Source organism: Oryctolagus cuniculus, chromosome 14 (assembly GCF_051225735.1).
Source record: "Oryctolagus cuniculus isolate XC-2025 breed Fujian yellow rabbit chromosome 14, ASM5122573v1, whole genome shotgun sequence".
Taxonomy (NCBI): domain Eukaryota; kingdom Metazoa; phylum Chordata; class Mammalia; order Lagomorpha; family Leporidae; genus Oryctolagus; species Oryctolagus cuniculus.
This window is the reverse complement of record NC_142880.1, coordinates 45,320,982-45,335,718: the sequence shown is the minus strand read 5'-3', so window position 1 is coordinate 45,335,718 and position 14,737 is coordinate 45,320,982. Positions and strand designations below refer to the sequence as shown.

Below are 14,737 nucleotides of genomic sequence, written 5' to 3'. Positions count from 1 at the left end.
CATCCTAGTGTCTTCCTTGTTCTTGTTACCTTGGCTTTTGCATTTGTTGTTTGGCATATTGGAGATATTCTCTCTCTCTCTTTTTTTTTTTTTTTTTTTGGTGTGGTGTTTTTTCTCATACTGTGACTCTAGATTAAGAGGACTGTCTGCTTTTGATGGGTCCTTAGAGGCTGTGATGGGTGTGGCCAGAGAGCTCTGTTTGTTTCTTCAGGGTTAAGGGTGTGCCAAAGGTGATTCACCCTGATTGTTCTCTTGCGCTCTCTCTCTCTCTCTCTCTCTCTCTCTCCCTTTTTTTTTTTTGACTCAGTTGGGAAGTAATTCCATACAGCTGAGTGGAATTGAGAGTAGTTGATGTATGAAATCTGGCCCCTGTGGGTATTCGTTTGCTTACTGCTGGGACCACACAAAGAGTTTATGCAGCCCTCAGTGTGTTCTCAGATTTCACCACAGTCTCTCACCAAGTTGCCCAGGTTATGGAGTTTGTGTACTTGGTGAGTCCCCCCCCCACCTCAGTTTTTCACAGTCTCAGTTGGTTAGCTCCTCAGTTTCATTAGGTGTTAACCTCCTGTTATTTCTCCCCACCAGAGTCAGGTTTTTCTGCTTGGCTAATGAGGGGCAACTGTTTTACATATGCAAAATGGCACGTGGCTGCTTTACTTACGTAAAATGGCGCCTGCCCTTTGTCTTGCTTGGCTTTGTAAGGTGAGTGGAGAGAGAGGCTAATGTTCATGCCGGTTCCCCTTATTTATTAGATTTTTCCTCTCCTCCAGCCAGCCTGATGAGCTTTCCCCAGTGGGGTTTCAGGCCTCGTTCTCTGCAGGCTCTTTCTGCCTTTCCCAGCCAATGTCTTGGGTTACCGAGAGGTTTTGTCTCACCTCCCCTTCCAGTGCTGGCGCGCAAACCCTGCGGCTCCCATGGCTCTGGCGGCTCTGGCGGCTCTGGTGGCTCCCGCAGCTTGGCTTCCATGCAGTGGGAGACCTTGCTCTCCCCGTAGGTCCTCTGAGTCACAGCCACTAGATCCGGAAGAGTTTCCTCTGCAATTTTTTCCTGATCCTTTTTCTGAGGCTACCGTAACTCCACTTTTATTAAACTATCTTTTCCCGGACTATCGGTACGCGCCCTCACTATTTCGCCATCTTGGCTCCGCCTAGTATAGCATTCTTAACCACTTTCCTCGCTCTTCCTCAGCTTTCCTCACTTTTCCTCAGGTTGACCCCATCAGCCCTGGCCACAAAGGCCTCTCCCTGGGTCAGTCCCAAGGAGAAGGAGACCCTAGCAAGGATTGTTTTGTTTTACACAGTGGTTGTAAGTACCTAGAACTGTGGCTGGCACATGGTAAGTACTTACTGCTATTTATTAAAGGAATGAGTGAAGGAGTCTGTGGGGCTTTACATTTCTAAAGTGAACATGCAGAAAGCACATGGGGCACCGTTCTGAGAAACTCCTTGGGAGACCCCGCTAGCGGCAGGCAGCTCATGGCCGTGCTGCACAGAGACAGCCTCCACTCACTGTCCTGGGGAGGCAGCACCCTAGAGGGAGGCACTTAGTATATGCAGGGCCATAAAGCCTGGGGGTGTCCATTTGGAAGGATTCTTCAGTGAAGCATTTTAAGCTACTTCATTGCATTCTGCTTTGTTTATTTGAATCTGTGGGTTGAGCTTTTATTACTATAAATAGAAGTAATAAAACACAGAGCCCTGAGCTTTTTGCCTTGAGAGAATAATTGGTAACATAAACTCGGAATCTGAGGGTTCTTAAATGTATTGTCAGCAAGTCAGTAAACATAATTGGTTTGTTGGCTGATAAGACCTCAGCATCCCCAAACACACAGTGTTCGTGAACAGGCATTCTTTAACGTTTTACAACCTCAGATCTTCCACTTATCTTGACTCTGGGGGATTTGGAGAAAGTAAATTTAAAAAAGAGTTTCCAAATCCTGTGTATAATGCCAGGGTAGTGTCCCTGCATGATGTCTTTGCTCCTGCTGCATGGGAGGAGAGAGCAGCCTGAACTGGGCCCAGCCTTTGGCTCCTGCTCCAGGGTTTGGCACCAATGACCACTCAGAACTTCCCAGACTGTAAAGAGTCTACTTTCTATTGGATTAATTCAAAGAGCAGTCATATGTCTCCTGCCCACCATCATACCCACATCTTCTAAGGAACAGAGCAAAACAAGCCAAATCCTAACAAACCAACTTTCCCTTGACAACTACTGCAGAAATTCTTCCTGCCCAGCCACAGCAAGTATCAGCCACACCTGTTTCTGCCTCTCTCTTTCATGTGTTCTGCACTCTCAGCTGACTTAACCTCCCCCACTGCTTTCCTGGCCTACTCTTGCTCACACCACCCATGGTTTAGGAAAGGAATCTTCAGACATCTCAGAGTGTGGCACAGCAAAGCGGTCCTCCTTCCATCTTTTCTTGGTCTTGTGTTTTTAGTCCTCTGGGTTCCCTTCGTCTGACTGCTCAGTTTCATTTGTGTTTTTGTTTTTGTTTCCAAATCTTGGTTCCTCCTCTATTTTTTTTCTTGACAACAGTCAGAGAGAGAGAGAGAGAGAGAGAGAGAAGAGAGAGAGAGAGAGAGAAAGGTCTTCCTTTGCCGTTGGTTCACCCTGCAAGTGGCCTCTACGGCCGGTGTGCTGCGCCAATCCGAAGCCAGGAGCCAGGTGCTTCCTCCTGGTCTCCCATGCAGGTGCAGGGCCCAAGCACTTGGGCCATCCTCCACTGCACTCCCGGGCCACAGCAGAGAGCTGGACTGGAAGAGGGGCAACCGGGACAGAATCTGGTACCCCAGCTGGGATTGGAACCTGGGGTGCCAGCACCACAGACGGAGGATTAGCCAAGTGAGCCGTGGCGCCAGCTGGTTCCTCCTCTATTTGATGTGGTAATTCCTACATGTTTGTGAATCTATCACCCTGGTTGACACCTTCTCTTGCATGTCTAATGGGAATATCTAATGTATATGCCTGAAACAATACTCTGGGTCCTTCTCCCAAAACATCCTCCTTCTCCAGTTCTCCCTCTCAGTGGGTTGCACTCCTCTTATTGTCTTTTTTATTTTATTTATTTTTTTTATTTTTTGACAGGCAGAGTGGACAGTGAGAGAGAGAGAGAGAGACAGAGAGAAAGGTCTTCCTTTGCCGTTGGTTCACCCTCCAATGGCCGCCATGGCTGGCGTGCTGCGGCCGGCGCACTGCACTGATCCGATGGCAGGAGCCAGGTGCTTATCCTGGTCTCCCATGCGGGTGCAGGGCCCAAGTACTTGGGCCATCCTCCACTGTACTCCCTGGCCACAGTAGAGAGCTGGCCTGGAAGAGGGGCAACCGGGACAGAATCCGGCGCCCCGACTGAGACTAGAACCCGGTGTGCCGGCGCCACTAGGCGGAGGATTAGCCTAGTGAGCCGCGGCGCCAGCTTCTCATTGTCTTCTAAAGCCACTCACTGGGCCGAGTCATTGCCATCTCCTATTTGGACCTGCTGAATACCCTTCTTACTGGGTTTTCTGCCTCTCCGCTTCTCAGATGCCTGCTCCATGCAGCCGTGATAGAAGCGTTGCCTCTCGCCTTCAAGCCCTTCAGTTGGTGTTTTCCTCAGTGAGCTTGGGAGAAAACCTGCAGTCTCTCCAAAGGACTCACATTCCTGCCTGACCCTGGCCAGGCTCCTTTAAGCCCATGTCATGCCACTCATCTGTTCTCCTGCAGCATGCCATAAACAATTATCCTTGTGCCTCACAGTTGCTGCAGGTCCTCCAGTGCCTCCGCCCACTGCTGGGCACACCTGTCCCCTGCTCCTCTCCTGATGAATTCTTACTGATGCTTCAGCTAGGATAAAATGCTTTTCCATCAGAGAGGCTTCTCTGAACCCTCAAACTTAGATGAGTTCTTCCTCTTTTCCTTCTTCAGAGTGTCCTATGCTTTCCTACAGCACTCATTGCCATTTGTACCTACCTTTTGACTTCCTCTGTGCCATTGCTTGTCTAACATTTGTGTGTTCCAGGAGTCTTTAGCAGGGCCTTACCTATCTTTCCACCAATAGATGAGTAGGAACAGGATCATAGTGAGTTCTGGGTGAGTCAATTTTTTTTTCCTTATTTATTTTGAAAGACAATTAAGTTTGTAGTAATGATTCTATGGGCTCCTTGCTTCCTGCAGGCCCAAGTCCAGATGTTGCTTTGTGAAGTACTGCTCAGCTGTGTTGTTTCCTCCAACGTGTATAAATGGAAGTTAGTTCAGAAATGCAAAGAAAGAAGCTAGTCCATGAGCATGTCTCCCCAAGTGAATCAATTTAAGGAAAGTTGGCACCATTCTATCAGATGGCTTTGAAAGGTTGGTGAATAAACATGGCAAGTGGGTAAATACTCAAGAATAAATAATTCACAGCATCCCAAATGAACCGTATTATACCACAGCCAATTTAGTCATGTTTTATTTATCTCTCTATATTGAGGAGGATCAATTTGAGAAATTTCCAGAGCAGTTCTGGTGCTTGGTTACTCCACCTTCATGGCAAGTTAAGGGGCTCTTTCCAGACAGAGCAGCTGCAAAACCAGAGTCTGTTCTCTTGCTCTTCTTACTAATCCTCTGGTGAAATCCCTGCTGCTATCACTCCTGCAGTATTCAATCACTTGTCTCTTTCAGTCTGTTTCTAACTTATAACTTAAGTAATTGCTCCAGTTATAATCACCAGAATGACATTTATCTTAGGGTTTAGTTCCCTCCCTCCCAGTTATCTCTGTCATCTTCCAGTGCCCCTGCTGGGCAATTTAAACCTTTGACCTTGAGTGTGGGGAGCAATTCGGACTATACTGTTACTGGAATTAAGATTTATTCTATGCATCTGCTCTCCCACAATATGGCGCTGGGAGAGAAGTAAACAGCTTCTACCCAGCTGCCTCTCACCAACTTGACAAGCTGCAGGAGCTGCTCCTGATTGGAGGAGAGCGGCGTGCTCGGCGTGTGGGCAGCCGAGTTAGGATTGGCGGAGGAGGACTATAAAGGAGGAGAGAGACGGCATGCACCAGGAACATCTATGGGGAACATCTAAGGGGAACACCTGTGCAGCCCCCGAGAAGAGCCGGCCGGCGGTGTGCCGCTCCCCTGCGGAAGTGGGGAATGTGGCCAGGGGGAACTGCCCTTCCACGGAGGTGGAAGGGATAGTAGCCAACCCGGGAAGAACCAGCAGCAAACCCGGGGAGGGCCGAGCAGACAGAAAGAACAGCGCAGGGTTTAGTGTCGTTCCTCCATGAAGAGGGGGAGCGACATAATGGTGCCGTGACTCGGATATGAAGCCTAGGCAGGGCTTAGTGTCGTTCCTCCACGAAGAGGGGGAGCGACACTTGAGTTTCCATCCCTGTGCTTGAACAAAATCTTAGCACCTTATACTGTCTGACCTACATGGACTGGAGGTGTCTGTTTCAGAGAGAATAACATCAGTTATAAAGATAATCTTTGTGCATTTTCCCCAAATCCAGTTTCTCAAGCATTTGTTCATAGATTTAGAGATTTTGTGCTGTTCATCATTGCAATGTTTTACCTTTGAATTCTTTCCAAAGTTTCCAAGATGTGATGTCATCCTGCATTATAGGCATATAGCAGATTTTGCTTTATTTTTTTTCCTAATCCCAGTAGCTCAAGATTAATTTGTCCAAAGTCACTAAGGGGCCTTTATATTCTATTGAAGTAGACAAAAGGAAATCAGTAGCACATTGCTGCTTTAAAAGTGTGTATGGTGGCAGAAACTATTTGGTAAAGCACCTGTAATAACAGTTGCCTGAGATTTGGGCAGGGTGACATTGAAGTAGTCTCATTGAGATAATCGAAGTTGTTTGATGAAATAACAGGCATGGAAAATCATACAGCTTCAGCTAATACTAAGCTGAGCGTGTACCTGATTTAGTTGATGCCATATATTTCCTGATAAGAGAGAATCTCTCAGGCCTTTGCCACTAAAGTGTAGCCAGTTTGATTTTGCAAGAGAGATTCAGCTTTGTGGTTATGTATAGACAGATCAGAGCAGAAATACAGACAGACTTATATGGCTGAAACACTTCATTTCAGGATACTGAACTGCAACAATCCCTTCATGAATTGATAATCAAAAAGATGTTCTTTGTTTACCTTCTGGTTGGACTCATGCCATTAACCTTTTACTATCTTACTCCAAATAATTCTCAGCCTCACAACATCCATCCTGACTTGTACTTTTAGGTGTTTTTAGTTCCCAGCAAATCATATGCAAAAAAGAAAAAAAATCTAAGCACAAGTTACTTTCATTGAAATTTTCCCAGAAAAAGATAAGAATATAAAAAAGTGATCAAGCTCTTAACAGCTGCAAAATTTTCATATATATCTTTTATTCCATACTTCCTACACAGCATCTAAAAAATATTAGATGCCTGCTTCTGAACATGCTTTTTTGTTTAAGAGAAAACATTCTGCAAGCATGTTGTGGTTCTATCCTCTCTTCTACCTTCAGAGAATTTTGGCTGAGACTAAATTTTTAAAAAAATTTATTTGTTTAATTTGAAAAGCAGATAGAGTAAGAGAGAAAGAGAGATCTCCCATCAACTGGTTTACTGCTTGCTACATCCAGGGCTGGGCCAACCTGAAGTCAAGAGCCTGAACTCAATCAGGTCTTCCACCTGAGTGACAAGGACCTAAGTATTGGAGCCATCACCTGCTGCATCGAAGGGTGCACATTAGAAGGAAGCTGGAATCAGAAGTGGAACTGGGACTGAAGCCCAGGCACTCCAGTATAGCAGCAGCAACTTGAGCTGCTGTGCCAAATGTCTGCTCTGGTTCAGATTTATTGATGAGTTCATTCTTTCCTCATAAACTGATGAGGCTGTAACATCAGGCTTCACTTGACAGTGCTGCCCAGCTGAAGAGGATGACATCAGCATAAAGCAACAGATTGAGAGGAGCACAGGAAGAGAAGCTATGCCTGTATCTAATGCAAGGATTAGGAAGGAAATTGATGAACTAAGGAATGAGAGAGCACTCTTTACAAAACAGTGGTTTAATTTAGACTTTAATTTAAACTTTGTCTTAATCAGTAGATTGGATAAATCATTTAAGTTTTTTTTCTCTAAAATGCCCTTTACACAGTCACACCTATGATTCTGATAAAACCATCACTGCAGAGTCAAGACTAATAATCTTATTCAGAAACTTTGCTGATGGCAAGGCAGTTCCTTACAGCAAAAGAATGAAATAATCAAAGTAGCATGTGACATGGTATGCAGTTAAATACCATATACCCTCAAGTAGAAAAGCTTAAGTAAAAGGTTTTTGATTCTACATTGCAGTTTTTAATTCTTAAAACAACAATCCACATAAGCAAGTAAATTTAATCAACGGAAAAACATCAGAAGCCATGCTGTATTTTGTTTTTGAATTGATCATAGTGGCAGCCATTTTTTCTTGATTATAGTAGTAAAACTTCTGAGAATACCAATCCTAATTCCCTGGCCAGTCTTCTGAGCCCACTGGTTGGGACATGTGCCATTTCCCCATGTGGAGATTTGTCACTAGAGCAAGAGTAATGATGTTTTCTGGGAGTAAACAAGGTGAAAGTAAGGGAAAAAATCCTATTAGGACACGTCAATGGTTGAACTGCAAACATAACCACTGCAGAAAGGAAATCCCCAAATTTCAGATTTTAGGCTCCATCTGTGCTTTTCCTTTTACTTGTATAATCTTAGTTTTCATCTCAAAAACCAAGATTTCTGTTACTTTTAATTCTTTTTTTTTTTAAATTATTTAGGTTATACAAGTTTCATGTATTTAATAAATGCAGAATTAGGAACATAATGACCCCTTCACCCTCCGACTGCCCATGCTCCAACCCTTCCTCCTCCTCCCTCTCACAGTCCCACTCTTAATTTTTACAAAGATCTATTTTCAGTTTACTTAATGATTCTATAGTTAACCCTACACTAAGAGTTTAATAAATATTATGAAGAAAAAAATCAAAACACTGTTCCTCAACGGGAGAGACAAGGGTTGTAAACAATCATCAAAATGTTGTGGGGCTGGCGCCGTGGCTCACTTGGTTAAACCTCCGTCAGTGGTGCTGGTATCCCAGATGGGCACCGGGTTCTAGTCCCGGTTGCTCCTCTTTCAGTTCAGCTCTCTGCTGTGGCCTGGGAAGGCAGTGGAGGATGGTCCAAGTGCTTGGGCACCTGCACCTGCATGGGAGACCAGGAGGAAGCACCTGGCTTCGGAGGGCTCCTGGCTTCGGATTGGTTGGCCGTAGCAACCATTTGGGGGGTAAACCAACAGAAGGAAGACCTTTCTGTCTGTCTTTCCCTCTCACTGTCTAACTCAATCTGTCAAAAAAATGTTGTAAAAATTTTTTACAAGAGTTGTAAAAAAATCATTCAAAATGTCTAATTCACTCCAATACATTACATTTCAGGTGCTCTATTAGTGACCTTGGATCAGGGAAAACATGATATCTGTCTTTTTGGTACTGGCATATTTCGCTAAATATAATGGTTTCCAGTTGTGTCCATCATGTTGCAAAATATAGAATTTCATTTTTTACAGCTGAGTAGTACTCCATAGTCTATGTGTACCACAATTTCTTTTTCCAGTCAATAGTTGATGGGCGTCTGGGTTGATTCTATATCTTAGCTATTGTGAATTGTGCTGCAATGGACATGGGGGTACAGATAACTCTCATATGCAGATTTCTTTTGATTTTGGTAAATTCCCATATGGTAAATTCCATATGGTAATTCTTTTTCTTATTTTTTTGACAGGCAGAGTGGACAGTGAGAGAGACAGAGAGAAAGGCCTTCCTTTGCTGTTGGTTCACCCTCCAATAGCCGCCGCGGCCAGCACACCGCGCTGATCTGAAGCCAGGAGCCAGGTACTTCTCCTGGTCTCCCATGTGGGTGCAGAGCCCAAGCACTTGGGCCATCCTTCACTGCACTCCCGGGCCACAGCAGAGAGCTGGCCTGGAAGAGGGGCAACCGGGACAGAATCCGGCGCCCCAACCAGGACTAGAACCCCATGTGCCAGTGCCGCAGGCAGACGATTAGCCTATTGAGCCGCTGCGCCGGCCCCATATGGTAATTCTATATTCAAATTTCTGAGATATCACTATACAGTCTTCCACACTGGCTGTACCTGTTTACATTCCCACCAGCAGTGGATTAGCGTACCTTTTCTCCCACATCCTTGCCAGCATTTAGTTGTTTGTTGATTTCTGTATGAGAGCCATTCTAACTGGAATAAGGTGAAACCGCACCATGGTTTTGATTTTCATTTCCTTAATGGCTAGTGATCCAGAGCATTTTTCTCAGGTGTCTGTTGGCCATTTGAATTTCCTCTTTAGAAAAATGTTTTTTTTTTAAGTCCTTGCCCATTTCTTACCTGGATTGTTTGTGGTGGTGTTGTGGATTTTCTTGAGATCTTTATAGATTCTGGATGTTAAGCCTTTATCAGCTGTATAATTTGCAAAATTTTCTCCCATTCTGTCCATTGCCTCTTCACTTTGTTGAGTGTTTCTTTTGCATTGCAGAAACTTTCCATCTTGATGTAATCCCATTTGTCAATTTTGGCTTTGATTGCCTGTGCTTCTGTGGTCCTTTTCCAAGAAGTATTTGCCCATGCCAATGTCTTGCAGAGTTTCCCCAGTGTTCTCTAGTAATTTGATGGTATCAAGTCAGATTTAGGTTTTTGATCAATTTTGAATGTATTTTTGTGTAAGGTATAAGGTAGGGGTCTAGTTTCATATTTCTGCACATGAAGATCCAGTTTCTCCAGCACCATTTGTTAGAGACTGTCCTTTCTCCAAGGACTGAGTTCAGTTCTGTTGTCAAAGAACATTGGTTGTAGATGCATGGATTGATTTCTGGAGTTTCTATTATGTTCCATTGGTCTGTTTTTGTGCCAACACCAGGGTATTTTGATTATAACTGCCCTGTAGTATGTCTTAAAATCAGGTATTGTGATACCACTGACTTTCCTTTTTTTGTGTAAGATGGCTTAAGCTATTTGGGGTTTCTTGTGTTTCCATATGAATTTTAGCATCATGTTTTCTAGCTTGATGAAGATTGTCCTTAGTATTTTGATTGAGATCACATTGAATCTACAAGTTCCATTTGGTAGTATGGACTTTTTTATGATGTTTATTCTTATCCATTAACATGGAAGATTTTTCCATTTTTAATGTCTTCTTCTATTTCTTTCTTTAGTGGCTTGTAATTTTCATTGTAGATATCTTTGACATCCTTGGTTAAATTTATTCTAAGGTATTTAATTCTTTTTGGAACTATTGTGAAAAGGATTAATCTTGAAAGTTCTTTCTCAGTGATAACATGTTTGGCTATTGCTTTTTCTTTGTTGATTTTACATCCTTCCACTTTACCGAAGTCTTTTATGAGGTCCAATAGTCTCTCTCAGTGGAGTTTTTTGGATCCCCTCTATATAGAATCATGTCATCTGCAATAGGGATAGTTTGACTGCCTCCTTTTTAATTTGTATCCCTTTGACTTCTTTTTCTTGCCTAACGGCTCTGGCTAAAACTTCCAGGACTATTAAATAACAATGGTGAGAGTAGGTATCTTTGTTTGGTTCCAAATCTTAGGGGGAATGTTTCCAGCTTTTCCCCATTCAATAAGATGCGGCCATGGGTTTGTCATCAGCTGTCTTGATTGTGTTGAGGACATTCCTTCTATACCCAATTTGCTTAAGGTTTTCATCATGAAAGGATACTGTGTTTTATCAAATGCTTTCTCTGCATCTATTGAGGTAACCATATGGTTTTTGTTCTTCAGTTTGTTAATGTGAAGTATTACATTGATTGATTTGCAAATATTGAACATCCTCACATACCAGGGATAAATCCTACTTGGTCCAGTGTTGGCTGTGTTGTTGGATTTGATTAGCTAATATTTTTGTTGAGGATTTTTGCATTTAGGTTCATCAGGAATATTGGTCTATTTTCTTTGATGCATCTTTTTCTGGCTTAGGAATTAAGGTGGTGCAGTTCATAGAAGGAGTTTGGGAAGATTCCCTCCCTTTCAATTGTTTTGAATAGCTTGAGAAGAATTGGAGTTAGTTCTTTAGATGTGTGGTAGAGTTCAGCAGTGAAGCTCTCTGGCCCTGGGTTTTTCTTTGTTGAGAGGATTTTTATCATTGATTCAATTTCTGTCTTCATGAGTCAATTTTGGTAGATTCATGTGTCTAGAAATCTATCAATTTCTTCTAGGTTTCCCAATTTGTTTCCATGTAGCTCTTTTAGTAATTGCTGATGATTCTTTTTATTTCTCTGGTATCTGTTGTTGCATTCCCATTTTCATCTCTGATTTTATTCATTTGGGTCTTCTCACTCCTTTTTTTTTTTTGGTTAGTTGGGCCAATGGTGTGTAAATTTTGTTTATTTTTTTCAAAAATCCTGCTCCTGATTTCACTGATATTTTGTATTATTTTTTGTTTCAGTTTTGTTCAGTTCTTCTTCTCTAATTTTTTTATTTTTATTTTTTGACAGGCAGAGTGGACAGTGAGAGAGAGGGACAGAGAAAGGTCTTCCTTTGCCATTGGTTCACCCCCCAGTGGCTGCTGCGGCTGGCGCAATGCGCTGATCCAAAGCCAGGAGCCAGATGCTTCTCCTGGTCTCCCATGCGGGTGCAGGGCCCAAGGATCTGGACCATCGTCCACTGCACTCCCGGGCCACAGCAGAGAGCTGGCCTGGAAGAGGGGCAACCGGGACAGAATCCGGTGCCCTGACCAGGACTAGACCCAGGGTGCCAGCTACGCAGGCAGAGGCTTAGCCTATTGAGCTGCATGCCAGCCTTCTTCTCTAATTTTAATTATTTCTTTCCTCCTACTAATTTTGGGTTTGGTTTATGGTTGTTTTCTAAGTCCTTGAGATGCATTGATAGCTCTTTTATTTGGTACCTTTCCAGTTTGTTAATGTAGGCATTGATTGCTATAAACTTCCCTCTTAACACTGCTTTTGCTGTATCCCATAAGTTTTGATATTATGTATTGTTGTCTTCATTTGTTTCCAGAAATTTAGTCTCATATTAGGGTGGCAATTCCTGACCTTTTTTGCTTTCCATTAGCATGGAATATCTTTTTCGATCCTTTCACTTTCAGTCTGTGTGTATCTTTGTTAGTGAGATGTGTTTCTTATAGGTAGTAAATAGATGGATCTTGGTTTTAAATCTATTCCACCAGTCTGTATCTTTTAACTGAAGAGCTGAGGCCATTTACATTCAAGGTCACTATTGATAAGTAATGACTTGGCCCTGCCATTATTCTATAAATATTCCTATTGTTTACTTTGAATTTCTTTTGTACTTTTACTGGGGTTTTTCTGCATTTATATTCTTTCTTAATGATGCCTGTCTTTCTGTGTTTCTATGTGTAGCACATCCCTTTTTTAAAAAGATTTATTATTTGTTTATTTCAAAGGCAGAGTTACAAAGAGGCAGAGGCAAAGGCAGAGAGAGAAAGAGAAAAGTCTTTCATTGCTGATTCATTCCCCAGATGGCTGCAATATCTGGATCTGGGCTTTCCAAAGTCAGGAGTCTGGAGCTCCTTTCAGATCTCCCACTTGGGTGCAGGGGCCCAAGGTCTTGGGCCATCTTCTACTACTTTCCCAGGCCATAGCAGAGAGATGGATCAGAAGTGGAGCAGCCGGGACTTGAACCAGCACCCATATGGGATTCCAGCATTTCAGGCAGTGGCTTTACTTGCAAAGCCAGAGTGCCAGCCCCTTGTAGCACTTCCTTAGATATCTTTTGTAAGGCTGGGGGAGTGGTTACAAATACTTTCAATTTCTGTTCATTATGGAAGGTCTTTATTTCACCTTCATTCATAAATGAGAGCTTTGCAGGGTACAGTATTCTGAGTTGACAGTTTTTTTTTTTTTTCAAGACATGGACTACTTTTCACCATTCCCTTCTAGCCTGTAGAGTTTCTGATAAGTCAGCTATGAGCTATGACTCTAATTAGAGACCCTCTGAAAGTAATCTGGCATTTCTCTTGTGTACATTTTAGAATCTAACTTATGTTTTACTGTGGAAAGTTTGACTATAGTGTTGTGGTGAAGATCTTTTCTGGTCTTGTCTGTTAGGAGTTCTTTTTGCTTCCTTTACTTGGATATCCCTTTTTTTTCTCCAAATTCAGGAAGTTTTTGTAATCATTTTACTAAATAGGCCTTCTAATCCCTTTTCTCATAACATACCTTTCTGAACTCCTAAGACTCATATGTCAGGTCATTTGATAATATCCCTTAAATCTCCAACACTGTTTTTAAGCTTTCTATTTTCTTGTTTTTTTTTTTTTTTTTGGTTTGGTTTTTTTTTTTTTTTTTTGGTTTTTTTTGGGGGGGGGTCTCACTATAGGATTTTCAGAGATTTGTCTTCTAGTTCAGATATTCCTTCTTCTGCCTCACCAAGTGTGCTGTTAAGGCTTTCCACTGCATTTTTATTTGTTCTATTGTATTCTTCATTTATTTTTTTTAACTTTTATTTAATTAATATAAATTTCCAAAGTACAGCTTATGGATTATAATGGCTTCCCCCCCCCCCCGAACTTCCCTCCCACCCGCAACCCTCCCCTTTCCCTCTCCCTCCCCTCTTCCATTCACATCAAGATTCATTTTCAATTCTCTTTATATACAGAAGATCAGTTTAGCATACATTAAGTAAAGATTTCAACAGTTTGCACCCACATAGAAACACAAAGTGAAAAATACTGTTTGAGTACTCATTATAGCATTAAATCACAATGTACAGCACATTAAGGACGGAGATCCTACATGAGGAGTAAGTGCACAGTGACTCCTGTTGTTGACTTAACAATTTGACACTCCTGTTTATGGCATCAGTAATCACCCTGGGCTCTTGTCATGTCTTGTTTTGAGTTCTCTAACTCTGATCATATTTAGACAAGGTCATAGTCAAGGTGGAAGTTCTCTCCTCCCATCAGAGAAAGGTACCTCCTTCTTTGATGACCTGTTCTTTCCACTGGGATGTCACTTGCAGAGATCTTTCATTTAGTTCATTTCATTTTTTTTTTTTTACCTGAGTGTCTTGGTTTTCAATGCCTGAGATACTCTCATGGGCTCTTCAGCTGGATCCAAAGGCCTTAAGGGCTGATTCTGAGGCCAGAGTGCTGTTTAGGATATCTGCCATTCTATGAGTCTGCTGTGTAATGGGAAATATTTTCATTCTTGTCATGCATGGTATTTAGTTCATGGATTTGCTTCTGATTGCTTTTTAGTAATCCTATGATTGATTTTTTAATTCTGTTTCTGGAATTTCCTTAATCTCTTCATCTTCACATTCTAATATTGAAATGTTTTTGTGTTCCTTTCGGGGGGGGGGGTGGTCATGGTGTTTCCTTATTCTTGTTTCTTGAGTTTCTGTGTTTGTTTTTAGGCATTTGTGAGTTGGTTGTTTATTTTTTTTCTTTTGATGGTGTTTATGTTTGAGCTATTCCTCTGTAGCTTAGTGGAATGTCTGTACTCTCAGTGAATACCAAGAGGTGTGTGGTGGTTGTGGCCAGCGAGCTCTGGTCAGTGCTACAGGATAGGACAAGTATCCAGGGTAACACCCAAGTTGGGTGTGATAGCTCTAAATGCCCATGTGTAAGCCCCAGTGTGTTCTGTGCCACTGAATGAACTGCAGATATGGTCTTCACAGTCTTCATTGTGAACAAAGGTTCTGTTGCAATGATCTGCTCTATGTAACCAAGGAGCTCCCAATATGTGGAGCTG

The 14,737-nt window shown here is 42.5% G+C and overlaps 1 protein-coding gene across 9 annotated transcripts in view; it reads left to right on the top strand.

The window, feature by feature from the left end:
* MARCHF11 (membrane associated ring-CH-type finger 11) overlaps positions 1–14,737 on the top strand; it is a 329,699-nt gene that overhangs the window by 275,537 nt on the left and 39,425 nt on the right. For 2 of the 9 annotated variants that reach the window (XR_016220101.1, XR_016220103.1), the window contains exons 1-3: positions 323–491; positions 586–702; positions 1,209–1,335. The exons of 4 other annotated variants lie outside the window; for them this stretch is intronic. The gene's annotated coding sequence lies outside the window, so the exon portion shown is untranslated. Of the gene's footprint in view, positions 1–313; positions 492–585; positions 703–1,188; positions 1,336–14,737 lie in introns of those variants that run through there. 3 more of the 9 variants (XR_016220104.1, XR_016220102.1, XR_016220105.1) reach the window with 3 other exon arrangements.